Source organism: Schistocerca nitens, chromosome 4 (genome assembly GCF_023898315.1).
Source record: "Schistocerca nitens isolate TAMUIC-IGC-003100 chromosome 4, iqSchNite1.1, whole genome shotgun sequence".
Classification (NCBI taxonomy): Eukaryota; Metazoa; Arthropoda; class Insecta; order Orthoptera; family Acrididae; genus Schistocerca; species Schistocerca nitens.
Genome location: NC_064617.1, coordinates 127,776,746 through 127,794,435, shown reverse-complemented (window position 1 = coordinate 127,794,435; position 17,690 = coordinate 127,776,746).

The following is a 17,690-nucleotide window of genomic DNA, read 5'->3' as shown; positions in this document are numbered from 1 at the left end:
TACAAATTCTTTGCAGACGAACGGAAAAACGGGTAGAAGCCGACCACGTGAGACATTACTGAACCTACGACTCGTCTTAGAATATAGGTTAAGGGAAGGCAAACCCACGTTCCTAGCATTCGTAGTCTTGGAAAAAGCTTTTGACAAAATTGACTGCAATACTATCTTCCAAATTCTGAAAGTGGCAGGTGTAAAATACAGGGATCGAAAGGCTATTTACTATTTGTAGAGAAACTAGATGGCAGTTATAAGAGTTGAGAGGAACGAAGTGGAAGCAGTGACTGAGAAGGGAGTGAGACAGGGTTGTAGCCTATCCACGATGGTATTTAATCTGTTTATGCAGTAAACAGTAAAGGAAACAAAAGAAAAATTGGAGTAGCAATCAAAATCCGTGGAGAAGAAATAAAAACTTTGACGTTTGCTGACGACAGTTTAATTTTGTCAGAGACAGCGAAGGACCTGGAAGATCAGTTGAGTGGAAAGTGAAAGGAGGATATAAGACGAACATGAACAAAAGAAAAACGAGGATAACGGAATGTAGTCGAATTGCAGGTGTTGCTGAGGGTATTAGAATAGGAATTGAGTCACTTAAAGTAAAAAAGGAGTTTTGCTATTTGGGGGGGGGGGGGGAGGGGGGTAGCAAAATAGCTGATTGCGGTCGAAGTAGAGAGGATATAAAATGTAGACTGGCTCTGGCAAGGGAAGTATTGTTGAAGAAGAGAAATTTGATAACATCAGCTATAGATTTAAGTGTCAGGAAGTATTTTCTGAAAGCATTTGTATTAAGTGTAGCCATGTATGGAAGTGAAACATGGACTATAAACAGTGTAGACAAGAAGAGAATAGAGGTTTCCAAAATGTGGTGCTACAGAAGAATGCTGAAGATCGGATGGGTAGATCACGTAGCTAATGAGGAGGTACTGAACATAATCGGGGAACAGAGGAATTTGTGGCACATCTTGACTACAAGAAGGGATTGGTTGATGGGACACGTTCTGAAACATCAAGGGATCACAAATTTAGTATTGGAGGGAAGCTTGGAGGGTGAAAATGGTAAAGGGAGACAAGGAGATGAATACATTAAGCAGATTCAAACGGATGTAGTTATTCGGAGATGAAGAGGCTTGCACAGGCACAGTCGCTGAGTCCATGGGGCCTGATGGGGCCAGAGCCCCCTCAAAAATGCGGTTGGGGGCCGTGGATACCCCAATAATTTAAAAAAATTATTAGCTTCTCCAAATAGTTCCAATCATGACAGCAACAGCAGAACGGTCATTTAGCGCCCTTATACGTCTGACGTCATATCTCAGAACAACAATGTGATAGAAGCGATTGAACAAGTTGGCTGTTCTTTATGCCCACCGAGATGTTTTGGATGAACTGGATATCGAAGTTTTTAAACATGGCTGAAACAGCAACTGTCGAAATTCTTCACGATAAATGATAACAGGCAAAACAGTTGCAGGATAAAGATTTATTAAAACTCTTGACCAAGGGTTCGGTATATATAAATATACCTTCATCAGAAGTAAATTATCTAAAATTACATACTGCAATGGAGACTAATAAAACAATTATGCCAAAGGCGTCGTCAGTACTTAAGGCATCATCTCCATTTATACAACATGTTGTATAAATTGAGATGATGTCTTAACTACTGTTTCGGCTGTCATCATTTATCGTGAACTGGATATCCGACCAGTCATCAACGACTTCATATTTAGTAATCCAGGCAGATGGTCGACTTTTGGACCTTTCTAAAGACACTTTAGCTCTAATATTGCCATTTAGAGCAATATTAAAAATCTTTATAAAATAGAGGATTAAATACATACATTATGTTAAATTTTCAGTTTTGAAACATTAGTACTAGTTTAGTACTGTATTACTATATTACTATAGCACTGTATTAGTTGTTTTCAAATGATTAAATATTTGTAGGGTATAAGACCAAATTAAAGCCCGCTATTTATATACTTTCTGACTGAAAGTATGAGGCATATTGTAATAACTTTATTAACTGTATTAAGGCATTAACTTTGAGATATTGTTTTTATTTAATGAACCCTGAGCCTTATTTAAAGAAAGCTTAATTTGAATATTTCATTTATTAATCAAAATGCTACTACTGTGCGACAGCAATATTTTATGTTTCTTTCTTAATGATAGTTTAGGATTTATTAAAATATAATTTCAATTAGAGCTATTTATCACTGCTCTGTAATAGTTTGTAAGCACGATTATTACTGTAAATTAAATTAGCTTCTTACGAAAATACCGTCTGTGTTTATGTTTCGTTTCTTTTTCCAAAGCCAAAAAATGTCAGGCTTACGAGTTTCCCGGACTGTAGAGTTATTGAGAGTCCAGTTTTCTGGATTGTAATGTTTATCATATGACTCTAAAATGTTTAAAAGACTTTAAAACTCAATATCTTTCATCTAAAACTTTCAAAATTTCCCGGGGCAAGACCCCCAGTATGGACCCTCCAAAAATTTTTTATAAGTCGGCGCTCCTGTGCACATTATAGAGTAGAATGGAGAGATGCCTCAAACTAGTCCCTGGACCGAAGACCACAACAAGAACAACAACAACGATACTCGAAGTGATTGTTCTTTCAAATGAACCGAATCGAAGATTTATATCGCGTTATGGGAAAACAGAGATCATTCGCTACGTCACAACGCGGCCGGAAGTATGTTTTAAGTGAGTGTGAGTGACGGTTTTTGAATAGGTCACTGCAGAACTGTACATTAGACTCGTGGGAGCTCTCAGCACCAAAACAACGCGAAAGGAGCTCCAGATGTCGTAAACTGCAGTGCGAGCTGGAATTCCAAAATCACTCATCAGCGATGCAAATGTCCGTAACAGAAAAACATGGTATCGAAGCAAAATAGAAACAAATGAGCCCTGGATCACAATAATTTTTAGTCTTAGTGACCAAGTTTCAACACTTCTAAGATTGCCTTCATCAGAATTAAAACTGTGGCTGTACAGGTACGAGCAACCCATAGTGGCTCGCTTTCACGCATTCCTTTTTATATATTTTGTGTCTAAGGCCCTTCTGGCGTGTTAATTATTTTATATGTGACATATAAATACTGCCTCTGTCTTTTATTGTTAGTCAGTACTTACACTTTTTATACAAAAGAAAACGTCTTTCCTATAAGTTTATAACTATGTTACAGGCCATTTTAATTCTTTTAATTCTGATAAAGGCACTCTTAGATGGGTTGAAACCTGGACACTAAGACTAAAAATAATGGTGACCAAGGGCTCATTCGTTTCAATTTTAATTTAGAAACGGTTACTGAACGAAGCAACCATGTTTGAAACTTTGGTTTCGAAGTCCTCAAACCAGGACAGTGGAGAAAGGGAAGGAAGTCATTTTGCTGGATGAGTGTTGCAACACACTGTTTCCAGCTTCTAACCGACTTTACGTCCCAAGAGTTAAATATCGCAGGTGTTCGGTGAAGATTCGGGCAGCTATATCGTGGTACTCAAATAGCCCTGTGGTCACTATGTAAGGTCGCTTCATGCTGCCAAATATTATATAACTATTTTGGTGTATCATTGCTGTCCCAAGGCACAATGTTTGTTCTCCAATGGAAATGCTGTGTTTCAAGGATACAGGGTCCTCTTCACATAGCTCACATCGTCCAGGACACGTGTTATGAGACGAGGATGACTTGTCGCATCTCCCCCGGCCTCTACAGTCACCAAATAATACCAAATAATATTATTTGAGATTTATGACCTACTTTTAAGAGAATCGCGCGTCATCGCTGTTTGATCTTGCAAATATTTTGCAGGAATTGTATGCTATGCATGAATTCGTAAGTTTTTAATTTATTACTGTTACCATAGTTTCCTTCCTCTTTTATCCTTCCAGAGAAATGGCACTGAAATCTTCAAGTGAAGCATCGCTACGTCACTTCACAAAAATATTTCCAGACTCTAGGGCCGGTGCCATTCTGCAAACTAGCGGATGTTCGGCGACGAGAGTGATAAAAAAATGGTTCAAATGGCTCTGAGCACTATGGGACTCAACTGCTGAGGTCATAAGGCCCCTAGAACTTAGAACTACTTAAACCTAACTAACCTAAGGACAACACACACATCCATGCCCGAGGCAGGATTCGAACCTGCGACCGTAGCGGTCGCGCGTTTCCAGACTGTAGCGCCAGAACGGCTCGGCCACCAGCGGCCGGCGAGAGTGATAAAGCACGGTATAGACCAGGAGGGGGCAAGTCTTCCACACTGCGGGAAGACGGGTTATTTAAAAACGAAAAATTTTTGCTCCGCTGCTGTGGTTATCTGACATTTTGGTTTATTGCTCGTAGTGAAAAGCAAGATACATCTATTATGACTGAGACCAATCATTTACCGAAAAATATCCGTTACTCCGAAGTAAAATACCGGTATCGGTATTAACCGGTCGGCTTTTCCCATCCTTACTTTCAGTAGCTGGCAGCGGCGGCCGAGCGGTTCTAGGCGCTACAGTCTGGAACCACGCGACTGCTACGGTCGCAGGTTCGAATCCTGCCTCGGGGATGGATGTGTGTGATGTCCTTAGGTTAGTTGGGTTTAAGTAGTTCTAAGTTCTAGGGGACTGATGACCTCAGAAGTTAAGTCCCATAATGCTCAGAGCCATTTGAACCATTTTACTTTCAGTACTCTCTGCACTTTGCTTCCCGCTAGAGAGCCTACATACAGAGGGAGAGTGGCCAATGTTCTTTAGAGCATTGATAATTTGCACAAGCAGCTGCCAATTTTTTTTTTGCCAGAATACCCGGGGGAAATTCTGTCACCTCTGGACTATTGCAAGACATGGATTTGACAACCACGTCATAGCATAAATTCGAGCTTGTTATTTGATATATGACTACTACACACATCTTAATTTGGTGTAAATGAAAATGTGGCGTGATGTACCGTAGTAGCCATTTGTTACACCGTTCTGGAAAAAAACACAAACTGACTAGGAAAAAAAGAGTTTCACTTGTATAGTCTCACTCGCTCTGAAACGATTTCAGTGTTTCCTTCTTTAATATTCATTGTTGAAGTTAGTAACCTTTAAGCTTTATTTAGTAGTTTCCTTCCTAGCTTAACATATTTTGGGTGAGTTCATTGTCTATCTAGAAACTATATCTTACACCTGCAAAATTCTGAAGACGTTCATCTGTAATGACGTTTAAAAAAGCTGAACAATGAAAGCGTTATAGAACTATTATACACTAGCAGATTTTCGAAAACGAAATTTCTGTTGTTACCGATTCTCGCATCTTCAGGCGATTAATAATTAAAAATAATAACATTGCGATTCAGGATTTATTAATTGTCATTTCATTTCGACTAATTCAATTCAAATAAAAGTTAAAAACAATTTCGTGACAGCGAGAGTCGAACTGACATCACGATTTATAATAATGAATGCTGTTTACTGACCTACACGCGTATGGCGAAATACAGGCGGAGCTTTCTGTAAATCCTAGTACCCAGAAATTTATGAAATCGACTGTTTTTTTCCTCAATTTGTAGACGTGGTATTACGGATTAAAAAAATCTTCAAAATAATAATCCAACCCAGAACGCATTGTGAACATACAAAACGAAAGAGACCGGTGGCAAAAAAAAAAAAAAAAAATGGTGTCGCAGCTGAACACCTAATCATTTGCGATTTCACCTACGACGGTGGCTAGGCATTCCCTTCCTGAACTCTGTTATCATCGCCCACAGGAACCGCCTGTACTTTTTCGACCAGCCTCTGCCCACCTGCCAGTGACAGTGGCCGTAAACTGTCTACGTCTAGTAGGATATGAAACGTTTCTTCTAGATTTGTGCGAAGTTTAGAATAATTCTGGCAGACGTAATGGCTTAGTGAAACGTCAAAATGGAGTCTCTACACGCCAATCGTTACAAGCAACAGGCTGTAATTGAAATCTTGGTTGCAGGCAAGAAAAAAAACCGTGGTTCTATCTATCTATATCCGAATCACACTCCAGCCAATAACGGGTCTGGGTGCTGACGAGTCCTCTCCATTTGTCTCGGTCCTCCCACCACTTTTCTTCCTCCACTTGCTGCCAGGTCACACCTCTACTTTCTACAGATCTTCTCACTCCCGTTTTCCACCGTGTTCTTGGGCGTCCTCTAGGTCTTTTCCCATCCTAGTACTTCCATAGTTTTGGGGAGTCTCTGCCCATGCATCCTCTTAACATGCCCATACCATATTAATCTCTTATTTTTCAATTTCTTCTCTCATACTTCCTTGTTTAAGGTCCTTTCTAATCTCTACATTCCTTACTCTGTCCATTCTTGTTTTTCCCTTAACTGCTCTGAGAAATTTCATTTCCCCTGCTTGCAGTCTGCTCCAGTCCCTTTCTGTCATTGTCCATGTTTCTCCACCACAGGTGACAATAGGGAAGTAATAATTCTTGTACATAAGGAGTATTGCTTTTTCTGAAACTTCCTTATTCCAAATCAGGTGTTTTATTGTTTGGTAGAAATTGCCTCCCTTCTGTAGCCTCCTATTAATTTCGTTAGTTATTCTTCCATCCCTAGATATTTCACTCGCTAAAGAAGTGATTGTGGCACGATACACAATCATTAACGCGGCTCCAGGGAGGTAGTGTGCCCTTCCCTATTTCTCCACTGGGGTAATTCCTGTCTGGCGCGTCCACGTCGCGGGGGTGGGCATCCTACACTTCAGTAGGCCGGAGTGCTAGGATGGCTGAGTTCAGGCAGGAACCCATGCCCAGGGTTACGGGAGAAGACCTTAATGTCAGCGACGACGGAGAAGGAAGACTTGGGAACGGCGCAGCTGGCAGATGAGGGAACCCTCCTTTCTGAGGATTAAATGAGAGGGAAACCACTGCCTTGTGGTGGAGGAGAAACTCCAAAGGCTAAGGGAGACAACCCCAACAGAAAATCCTTTCTTGCGTTAGGCCTAGCAAGCCAGTAGGAAAGTCTTCATATATTGCTTTCAAAACACAGACGAGGCTAAAACCGTGGTTATTAGTTCTAAATAAACATTCAGAAACGTTTGTGTGCAGTGCTTGTAATGATGTTGTTGCTAAGACTTGTGTTTGGCGATGGAGAAAGAGCATTTCATCTCCAGGAAGTGCAGAAACAGAGCTCCTTCTAGACTTCCTCTCCCAGCCACTGCTCTCGACATGGTTTACAACACAGACGACATTATTCACGTAGACTGGTCCATCACAGCTCAACAATTCCATCTGGAACTATCAGTGGGCATTGGAAGCGCGTGTGTAAAGCTTCAGATTCTCGGATATCCAAAGGTGCGCACAAGTTGCGCTCCACAAGATTTAAGGGAAGGCCATTTCATTTGAATTACTGGAACAGTTTGAAGCCAGCCGAGAGACATTTCTGTCACCGACCAGTGCAGGAAACGAAATCTGGGTGCTGCATTTTGAGCAGGAAGAATAAAAGTAGTAGCTAGAGAGACACAGCCCGCAATCACTAAAAAGAAAATTCGAGGCAGCTCACTCTGCTGCAAAGTCACGTAGGCAGCATTTTACCATAATCATGATTCACATGGAAGAATTGCTGAAAGCGTCAGTCATTAATCCAAGTGTATATGTGAAGACGCTGAACATACTCAAGAACCGTTCCCGAAATGTTCAGTCTGCCAAGAATGCAAAAGAAATCTTACTCAACGCGACAACGTATGGCCGAAAACACATATACAAATTTAGTTTGTTATCATTGCGACACCCACCCTATAGTCCAGACCTGGCGGCCGCGGACTTATACCTGTCTGAGCCAGATGACAATTCTTACCTGTGACAACCTTTGAAGATGATGAAAACGTAATTCCCGCAGAGAAAACATGGACAAGAGATTTCACCAACCAAGAAACCAATGCAGTTGCGATTCTGCGTGGCATGGACTTGAGAGGGCGTTAGTAGATTTCCGGGGGTATGTTTCACCAGAGGTATGCGAACAGATCACGCAATACCCGTAAATTACGGACAGTTAGTTTGTGAGCGTGGAGCTGGCATGAAACAGCGTCGCAGTTGTTTTACTTTGGGAGATCAGTCGGAATCTGAAGGACAAGACAACAACGAGAGTTCACTATCACGGACGCACAGAAAACTGTAGCACTATTTTGACTGTGTTTGCATCTACATGGGGAGAAATGACCATCACCATAAAATAAATCAGGGCTCACACAGAAAAAATTAAGTTCTTGTTTTCCCCGCGCGCGTTCGAAACTGTAACGTAGAGAGACAGCTTGAAGGTGATTCATTGAACCCTCTGCGAGGCACTTTATTGTGAATAGCAGAGTAATTACGTAGACGTACATGATTACTCTGCGCTTCACACTTACGTGCTTAGCAGAGGGTTAATAAAACCACACTCAGTCCTTTCGCAGCCGTTCTTCTGCCGAACAGAACGTAAAAAAGTTAACACTACATATTTCCGCCTCCTTCCCTTTAATGATTGCCACTCAAACTCCCTTCTCATACCCACAACACACTTTCGCCTATTTAACGGTAATAGAAAACGAGCTGCATTTCTTTGGATTTTTTTATTTTAAGCGTATACTCTATCTTCTAACGATCGCACGCCGCGCAGCAATAATCCAGAAGGTGGATAAACGTCGTGTAGGCAGTCTCCTTAATATACAGGGTGAGTCACCTAACGTTACCGCTGGATTTATTTCGTAAACCACATCAAATACTGACGAACCGATTCCACAGACCGAACGTGAGGAGAGGGGCTAGTGTAATTGTTTAATACAAACCATATAAAAATGCACGGAAGTATGTTTTTTAACACAAACCTACGTTTTTTTAAATGGAACCACATTAGTTTTGTTAGCACATCTGAACATATAAACAAATACGTAATCAGTGCCGTTTGTTGCATTGTAAAATGTTAATTACATCCGGAGATATTGTAACCTAAAGTTGACGCTTGAAAGCTCCGACGTTCAGTTGCGTGTGAAACGTCCCCTTTTGAACAATTTTACAAGACTGTGCTTAACCTGACACACAATATTTATAGCGCAACGCAATCTGACTTTCCACACACAATATTTTGTTAACGCAACGCAATCTGACTTTCAAAATTCTCTACAAGAGAATGGCCCTGACTAACATTAACCTGTACTTTTCAGAAATCACTTACCTCACAAAAATCTTCGCTGCTCAAGCTACTGCAATACAGCGAGCGCCACTACTGCCAGCTAAATAAAAGATTCAAACTATGGAAGGCACTAACTACTGATAGGGATAGTTAGCAAATGAAAGATATTAATAGAGAACAAACAATGTATTTACCTTGATATCATGACAAATTACCAAACTCCACCATCTCTCTCCCCACATCCACCACTGCTGGCGGCTCACCTCCAACTGCCCAGTGCTACGCGCTGTTCACAGCCAGCTGCCTAACACTACAATGGTTGAGTATTACAACAATGCAAAGCAGCCACAGACTGCACACGGCACAGCCGGTGATTTTCATACTGAGGTGGCGTTATCAATAAAAAAAACCTAAACAGCCTACTTACATAGCCCCCATGCTCCCCACAAAAAATTTTACAAATTGGGTTGGGCAGTGGGCAATACATATTTGTTAAAATTTTTCATAATCGTAATTACAATAACAAATAAATCAAATGCACACACTTATTGATACAATGTTGGTCAAAAGCTAAAATTTTCTCACAGTCCCTAAAGACAGTCCTGATCATTCATCACATTGCAGTGTTTTTCTCAAAGTCTGAGCAGTAAAAGACAATGCACACAGACGTAGTGGATTTCCATGCAGTCTTGAAGAAGTAGTGTTGTCCTTCCAACGGAAAGACAGTGCTGACTCTCGACATGCTGATAGGTAATGGGCCACAAGAGAGCAAACCCACAGCGGAGTCAGTCGAAGTTTTGAAGAGTATTGGTGGGTAGGTCATCACAGAGCAGACCCACTGTAGTCCTGGTAGAGATAACGGTATTGGTGGGCCACCAGAGGCGCAGACCCACTGTAGTCCTTGTAGAGATGGCCAGCAGCCATCTGTTGTGACTGTGCAGGTACACAATCACCATTGAAGAGTCTTGCGGATAATATAACAAGTCCATAACCACCACTTGTGCACTCACAAAGTTGTTGGAATTGTCCTTAGAACAAGCAATGCTGTTATCCAGTCCCTTGCTGAATTATTAACACACGTGCAAACACTAACAGTCCCTACTCCTCACATATTGTCCATATACTATGACCAATAGAAACGTGTGCAGTGAAATGTAACTTACAAGTTACTTAATTTGATGACCTGGTGTCAATTACAATTTTATAACATAAGAACACAATAACAAAGGTACAAAACACATCTTCGCTGCTCAAGCTACTGCAATACAGCGAGCGCCACTACTGCCAGCTAAATAAAAGATTCAAACTATGGAAGGCACTAACTACTGATAGGGATAGTTAGCAAATGAAAGATATTAATAGAGAACAAACAATGTATTTACCTTGATATCATGACAAATTACCAAACTCCACCATCTCTCTCCCCACATCCACCACTGCTGGCGGCTCACCTCCAACTGCCCAGCGCTACGCGCTGTTCACAGCCAGCTGCCTAACACTACAATGGTTGAGTATTACAACAATGCAAAGCAGCCACAGACTGCACACGGCACAGCCGGTGATTTTCATACTGAGGTGGCGTTATCAATAAAAAAAACCTAAACAGCCTACTTACACGTGTTGTAACAAACACGGGCCACGGTCGGAGAGCAGCATCTGGAGGGACATATTTACGATGAGGACCGTTCTCCTGATCTTACACCTCTGGACTTCTTTCTGAGTGGTACGTTAAAGGAGAATGTGTACCGTGATGTGCCTACAACCCCAGTGGATATGACACAACGTATTGTGGCAGCCTGCGGCGACATTACACCAGATGTACTGCGGCGTGTACGACATTCATTACGCCAGAAATTGCAATTGTGTGCAACAAATGATGGCCACCACATTGAACATCTATTGGCCTGACATGTCGGGACACACTCTATTCCACTCCGTAATTGAAAACGGAAACCACGGGTGTTCAAATGGCTCTGAGCACTATGGGACTCAACTGCTGAGGTCATTAGTCCCCTAGAACTTAGAACTAGTTAAACCTAACTAACCTAAGGACATCACAAACATCCATGCCCGAGGCAGGATTCGAACCTGCGACCGTAGCGGTCTCGCGGTTCCAGACTGCAGCGCCTTTAACCGCACGGCCACTTCGGCCGGCAACCACGGGTGTACGTGTACCTCACCCCTCATGGTAATATACATGTGCGTCAGTGAAAAAGACCAATAAAAAGGTATTGGCATGTGGACGTAATGCGCTGTTCCAGTCTCTTCTGTACCTAAGGTCCATCACCGTTCCCTTTGGATCCCTACGTAATTCGGTGCTCTCCGATACGCACGAGCGAACAGCGGAGGAGTGGTACTCAAGCGTCAACTTTAGGTTACAGTATCTCCGGATGTAATTAACATTTTACAATGCAACAAACGGCACTGATTACGTATTTGTTTATATGTTCAGATGTGCTAACAAAACTAACGGGGTTCCATTTATAAAAAACGTAGGTTTGTGTTAAAAACCATACTTCCGTGCATTTTTTATGGTTTGGATTAACCAATTACACTAGCCCCTCTCCTCACGTTCGGTCTGTGGAATCGATTCGTCAGTATTTGATGTGGTTTACGAAATATATCCAGCGGTAATGTTAGGTGACTCACCCTGTATACATCTCCTAAGTGTTCCGTCAGAAAAAAATCTGTTTAGTTTTTTTCACAACATTTTCTGTGGGATAGTTAATAGTGAAGCTTTTCTTAAATGGGATTCCAGGGTGTGATGTATCTAGAAACATTTCTGTTATTAATTGTGTAACCACTCTTAAGGGACTCCAATCTTTAGAGTTCACAATTTAGCCACCGTGGGGCCCTGTTCTGAGTTCGACATTGCTTCCGTTTACAGGTGTCAAACTCCTTTTTCTTTTCCTGGTTGCCTCTCTTGACCAACTCTTGTTTTTCCGACCCCAACGGTAGGGCCTATCATATTTCGAGGACCGAGGAAATCATTCTTTTTTTTTTGTCCTCAACTCAGACCTACAAAGACGCTGCCTTGCAGAATACGGTATTGGATCACCAAAGGCTAAGGGAAGAAAACCCTGAAGCAAAAGTCAGCGCATCCCGCTGCCTTGCAGGAGCAATTGTATGGGAGCTACAAAGGCTACGAGATGTCAAAACTCCAAAACAAAGCCTGGTGGGGAAGATTGGGCTCCTAAGCTCTGGTAATAGCAGGACAGCAGGCAACCTAGTGTTAGGAAAATCTCGAAAACAAACCTGCTGACAACCAGGCCAGCGACGTACCGGAGCTGTATTTTCACACCTCAAAAACCAGTACTGTGTGTCGGAAAGAACGGGCAACAAATATGACGACCAAGGCTAGTAACAGTTCTAAGACACTGAAAATAAAAATATTCTGAGAAATGGAACATGGAACATACAATTCTTTAATAAGGAAAATCAAGAATTTACAGAAGAAAGTCATGAAATCTATGCAGTATCCAACAGTCAAAAAAAGAGAGGCGAATGGCACAAGGAATATGACCTTTGCCTACTCATCTATAGTAGAACTGGTGAGACAAGAGTAGAAATAGGAGTGGGGGATACTTATACACAATAAATACAGACATGTTATTGAGGCGTATCAATACGTCTCTGGGAGGTCTTACTAAAATCGAAACTGGCTCATCAGAAATTAAATATTATCTCCCTGTACAGCCTGGAGGATTGTAAACCTAGATAAGAAAGAGAAGCCTTAAATGAGCATTTGCAGGAAGTTATCAATCTTATAACATCGAACGAATTTACAGTCTTACATGGGGATTTTAATCCCTGTATTGGAAACCGTTCTATCCTTGGAGTTAAACAACGATTTAGTGAAGACTGTCTAATGATAAAGACGTCATTATGTTCAAATAATGCTTAAGCAACGAACTGAGAAAAAATTATACATTATATGCTTATTCGAGGCTTGCTGCCACGGGATGATAGGTCCGCCATTGTTGATCACTGAAAAAATCGGATAATTTTCTTATTTCGTCCGTCTCAGTTGCATAAATTTGAATTTCATTTGCAGTGGTTACCAGTTTCGGGCTGACAACCCCATTTCCAGACCACACAGCTTGGTATTAACCGTAATTATACAATATGGTGCAATGCAGTGCAACTCACACAAACGAAAGCCTACACATATCTCCAATTTCTTGAATACCTTATATAATCACAAAGAGCCGTGTAAATACACTTTTCAGAACACAACCGGTCATAAATATGTTATAGATTACATTGTTACATAAACGAGCATCAATCTTAAGACAGTGCTACATGTTAAAACCTTAAAATCTGCCAACATAGAGAGTGATTAAAAGCTTCTCATGGCAAACATAAGATTGAATATAGGAAGAAGCGAGACTACTAAAAAACCAACGATAAAGGAAGAAAAATTTCATATAGTGTTATTATAGAAGGAATCTACAAAAATGTTATACCAGACATGATTAACAGAGAACGTAAAAGAGATATCCATTAATGTAGGGGATTGGGTTGCTTTGGCGGGCGAAAATCAAAGAAAGTATTGAAGCAGCGGCTCAAGAAGCGCGCGAGGAACACAGGTTATGAAGCAAGAAAAGGAAAGAAACAGAACACCATGGTTTCGCATAGATGTTAAAGAAATGAGTAGAAGAAAAACATGTAGCTATTTGAATATAAAATACTCAAATCATAAGTCTTACGAATATGTTAAAAAACCTTGTAATGAGACAAAATCGCTATTGAACCGTTCTGAACAGAAACCATGCGAAATCTTCTCTAAAAATTTCGAACAATACTTCTATGGGTTGCAGAAACAAACTTGTATGATGATACGACGGCAGAGGAAAAAACTTAATGAAATTTAGAAAGTCAACGACATAAATGAGTGATCATGGGTTAAATATTTAACAGAGTTGTATAAAGGTAAGATATTTCCAGAAAACGAAGAGAGATCAGATATCAGTATACAGGTCTTCCTCTTCGTCTTCTTCTTCATCTTCTTCTTGCGTTACGGCCTCTCTAGGACTACGGGTAGCCCCTTCGTGGACTGCATTTTCCTTTTCTTCTCCCAGAACATTCTTCCTCTTCTTCTCTCCCGCTCTTCCTCCTAGATCTTCAGTGTCCGTTTCTCCTGTCGGTATACTGGTATATAATAATGTCACTGTTTCACACTCTGAGATAGAATAAGCTGTAAGTTGTTGTGGGTTTTGGCTCTGTTTTAAGTTGTTGTGGTGGTGTGTAAGTGTTATAGTAAAACGTATGAAAATGTAGCAGGAAGAATACCAGTATTATTTGAAATAAATAAATAATTTCTGATAATTCTTATTTATGTGTGCTGAGCCCGACTATAATGAATTATTTTGTCACACCTTAACATTACAAATAAATACTGAAATGCTGTTTCACTAACTCAGTAAGTGACACTTAAATGTATGCACCAAATAATTAATATATCACACCACTGCCTCTTCCCATAACAACCCTAGTGTCGTAAATATTTGTATTGAAAGTCACTGATAAATTGCCCCGCGGGATTAGCCGAGCTGTCTGGGGCGCTGCAGTCATGGACTGTGCGGCTGATCCCGGCGGAGGTTCGAGTCCTCCCTCGGGCATGGGTGTGAGTGTTTGGCCTTAGGATAATTTATTTTAAGTAGCGTGTAAGTTTAGGGACTGATGACAGCAGTTACGTCGCATAAGATTTCATACACATTTGAACTTTTTTTTTTCACTGATAAATTAGTCTGAGAAAAAATTAATCTTACGCACCAGCCGCAAAAAATATTTCATTTACGTTAAGTCTAAGATTGTTCTACTGAATATTATTTTCACTGTTAAAGTAGGAAAACAATAAATTTCTGTGTGTTCTTGTCCTCGGAGTTCGAATATTGTAAAGTTGATCGAAAGAATTTATATCTGATTGTTTGTGCACTTGGAAACTGCCCATCCACACTCTCACATGATTTCGGCAAAGTACAGTCTGCACTGCTGCGGACACGAAACTTAAAACATTCGTAGTTGGTTATCTAGTTACAAATAAAAGTTCGCACACCAGACTTCCATTTAGTAAATTGTACATTATAATTTTCTTTTCATCACTTATGACTACCCTTTACAATATTTAAAAGAGCAGACCTCAGCTTACCTTCGATCTCATACGCTGCATACGTCATAGGGGACAATACAAGAAGGAAAATTTTACAGACAATGCAATGCCAATACATCCTTTTAGTGGACTTACTTTTGTTACATGATTATTCCTTGTAGAAAATTGATTATAAAATAATAAAACATATTGTTGTTGGAAGTTAGTTACATTTCGGGATATAATAATAAGTCACAATGTAATAATAAGTCTTTTCTGGGAAAGTATTCATCAATTCATAAATCTCTAGCACTGACGCATTCACTGGTGACACAAAATATTGCCGCTGACATTACAAACTCTGTTAAAAGTAGGATGTCTCCAGAGACAGATATGATTCCCAACGAATTACTGAACTGTGGGGTATATCCACTAACTGAAAAATTCCCGAAGTAGATTAATACTGTTATAACTGGCAATAAATTTCCAAACGAATGGAGAACTAGCATTACAGTTCTCATACACGATAAAAGAGATAAGACCCATCCAAATACAGAGGGATAAATCTACTGATTTTTGTTCTTCAACTCATAACAAAGACGAAGGGAAATAAAATAAAAAGCATTACAACCCTTGCAAGGGATCAGTATGATTTTTCATCCGGTAGGTCATGCACAGATACAGTATGCTCTCTTAGACAAGTTGTTGAGAAATGCACTGAATACAGAAGACCAGCTAATCTTTGTATCATTGATTTACCGAAAGCTTTCATAGGTTTCGGTTAACAAACGTTTTAAACCCGCTCTACAACAGGTGGATTCCTTCCAACTTAATAAAAACAAGGGAAGACATTTATTCCAACAACTACATCCCGGGGAAAACTGTTTCCATGTTAATTAACTGCACAGCAGATAATAGTGGTTTTAGGCAAGGCTACTCATTGAAACCGATACTTTATAAAATAGTCATGGTAGAGGTGACAACGAAGATATTGGATGGTAGTGGTTATAGAACGAGGGACGAAGAAATAATGTATGCTTCTAAGACCTGAAAGTTTAGGAATGAGGCACTGGGCTACAAGTTTCCATTGATTCACGTTCCAATCGTGACAATCCCGTGTGCAACTTATTCGTAATTGACGAGGTCGTTGGGTCAAAATGAGAACACGCAGTGTCGTTTGCAGCCTAACCACTGTACAACAATGTGATCTGAACGGTGTGCTGAGGAAGTCTTGCAGTCCGTCGTCACAATTGCTACAGGTCGTCCCCTATTACGCTTAAAGAGCGGCCAGGGCTCCGAGCTCCACGTTCTGTAGTGAAGTGTGGACGTCTCTCCCGTTTCACGGTAGACACACAACCTGAGAGGACGGTGCCACCCTCAGGCTTTGTGGTAGTTATGAATCACGTAACATTTTCGTCCGATTGCAACAAAGGATGTGAGAAACTTTCATGTTCGCTACTAGGAGGATTGACAGTGGTTCTCCACGTACATGTCGCATTCTAGCACTTGAGGAGGACGTTTTACGTCAAGTAGAACAGTATCGGACGACGAGCACTCTAAATTTTGACCGTGTCATGAGCTCCTGTAGAGGACACAGGTCATAGTTCGATGTCTGCGCAGTGTGCGTACCGTGGAGCCGGAGATTTTAGAGTGATCTGATCTTCAAACTTATTTTATATCGAAATGATTCATATCCGAACAGGTGTTCCTCATCAAAGCCTTATCTGCCAAGTCTTCTCTACAACATCTAGAATCCCGTATAAGGGAAATTGAGACGCAATGTGTAATGTGACTGGCAGACACAGTTAATGATTACTGCATTCGTATGAGATAATATTCTTTGTCGGTAGATTTTTCTGTGTTGACTGTCGTGTGGGCTAATTGGATTTCTTGTTTATTCATCAGGTTGACCATTATAAATGTAAGGTCTTTAAAACAAAATCGCTAAACTAAAAGTATTTCAAATACTAACGTTTTCATTTGTGAAGCACAACGAAATATCCAGTTTCTGTTGATCCACTGTGGAAATTTGACACCCACTGGTCGAATATTTAACAATGAAATTCGTCAAACAGCCCTTCACCTGAGATATTATTTTATTTATTGCGACCACGTTCTTGGACTGCAGGTCTCTCAGTTGCAGTCAGATCTTCCGAGGAAGCACTTGAGCTACAACTTCAGGAATATATGACCCCAGTATGCCAGTATCGATTGTATTTGGAAGATGCGTATGGGGCCTGAATATATGGCATAATGGATTGCCGAAACTGATAGCGAAAAATTACATGGCTGTTTGGCGAATTTCATTGTTAAATAAAATTTTCCAGTTTGTCTTTGTGAATCCGTTGTTGCCTCCTACAAGTTTCAACTAAGTTCCTTACAAGTGCCTTATTGGATATAAGGACGAGGTGGTTTCAAATATAAAGTGCTGTGAGCTTCATTACACTGACACCACCCTTCCGGCAGGTAATCGTTACTTCGTGGCATTAAA